At 31.0% G+C, this 1,935-nt stretch overlaps 1 long non-coding RNA gene across 1 annotated transcript; it reads left to right on the forward strand.

Annotated features, from left to right (window-relative positions):
• The first annotated feature begins 367 nt into the window (after window positions 1–367).
• LOC117116823 lies at window positions 368–1,935 on the forward strand. Its single transcript, XR_004446826.1, has 4 exons — window positions 368–456; window positions 712–777; window positions 1,102–1,156; window positions 1,498–1,935. It is a non-coding gene; the product is annotated as an uncharacterized LOC117116823 (long non-coding RNA).

A 1,935-nucleotide genomic window follows, 5' to 3' on the forward strand; every position in this document is an offset into this window, starting at 1 on the left:
GCCTAGGCCTAATTAATATAGTGTAGGCCTAGGCCTATATAAAGGCCTAGCCTAGGCCTAGTAGTATAGGCCTAGGCTAGGTCTATATTAGGCCTATGTAGGTCTAGGCCTAGTATCCTACATACTATTACTACTACTACTGTACTACTACTACTACCATAAAGACATAAAACCCTACAAGAATATATGGATTGAAGAAAAAATATAAAAATTAATTAGGCCTAGATACGAAAAAGCAGATGCATCGGGCTAGGCTAGGCCTATTTATTATTCCTATAATTAGGCATGGCCTAAGGCTAGGCTAGGGCCTAAAAAATAAATGACATACTGTACCTATAAAGTTAGTAAATCTGTCTCTTATACGATTTTACTTTTTCAGATTATTAACGTTCAATAGTACTCTACCCACTACAACTGCAAGTTCCGGAATCAACTCTATCCAACAGCTTTTTGCATGTAAGTTAAGGCCTATATTACTACTTTTTTGTTAAATTGGATTTTAGTAATGTGCTGTTTCATTTAGGTCTAGATATTTTATAGAGGCCTGAGGCCTAGGTATGTTCGTTTTTTGGGTGTGTGTTTTGGGTAGAAAATTCTTTTTCTTTCTCTTTTTTTTTGTTAATACTGTAATACCATCATGCAATTTTACAACACACATTTTGAGTCTATCTTTTTTACCAGTTTTGTACACGCTTACTGTATCTGTTTCAGATGGACAACAAACACCAGGAGCAATACCCATTGTTGTAGGTTTTCAAGATAAGCTGATTTGTACTGGTAAGTTTTCCAACCTTATTGATCTTGTCTTAGAATACGGTCACCATGGCAGGCAAAACTACTTGTTTATAATAAACCCAAATAGCTAATAGTAATCATAATATCAATAATAATAAATAACAAAAATAATAAAGTAACCAAATAATAATAATAATAATAACAACAACAACAACAACAACAACACTGTTAATAATAATAATAATATTATTATTATTATTATTATTATAATATTAAATAATAATAAACAATAATAATATTAAATAATAATATAAAATAATAAATACAAATAATATTTCAATCAATGTATAATTTTATTAATTTCAGTAGCACCATTGACCACATCAGCAGATCAAGAATCAACAACAAAAAAGATCAAAAGGTATTTAAGTGATGATATGTCAATGTAAATGAACAAATATTACCGTATATATTCCTTCAATACCACTGCCAATATTTAACTCAAACCTATTAAAGTTTTTGTTACTTTGCACCATAAAAAACATCTTAATTTTTTATTTCTTTTTTTCTACTAAAATGAGGACTTAATGTATCTCTTAAAAATGAGTACTATTATGATGACCTCAAATACTAAGCCCCTCACATCAAATGTATGTAATGTCATGTTGATTAATGCAATAATGGAACTTTATTCTTGAGTTATCAACAAATGTCATTTATAATAATTTTTAAGGAATTTAAATTAATTTTTTTCCTATTTAGATGGGATGAAGAATGGACAATGATTTAGTAAAAGAGATGCTCAATTCAAATATTTTTAGCTACAAATGTAATTCGAAGAGCCGAGGTTTGCGATCAATCCATTCGGAGCAACAACAGACTGAAATTTATTACCATGAATTCTTTTATGTCCATTTTACATAATTCTTTGCGACTGTACAGGTTTACAAACGGGTCGAACGGTAACAATCTATGAACCCCCCACCAACAGTTGTTGAGCAGTTTATCCTTAGTTTGAATAACATTACAAAATTCTTGAAGCTTATCTGGAGCAAGTCATGGCTGTTGGAGGGTTTCCAAAAGATGGTTACAATTGTCGTAAATAATGATGTCCACGATTTTGCACTTTGCCAAAAACAACTCTGTTATGACCGACCGAAGTTTGGAACCATGTCTGCATATCGACATGATACGCAAAAC

Source organism: Anneissia japonica, unplaced genomic scaffold (genome assembly GCF_011630105.1).
Source record: "Anneissia japonica isolate Jap-2015-1 unplaced genomic scaffold, ASM1163010v1 scaffold23351_len17159_cov121, whole genome shotgun sequence".
Lineage (NCBI taxonomy): Eukaryota > Metazoa > Echinodermata > Crinoidea > Comatulida > Comatulidae > Anneissia > Anneissia japonica.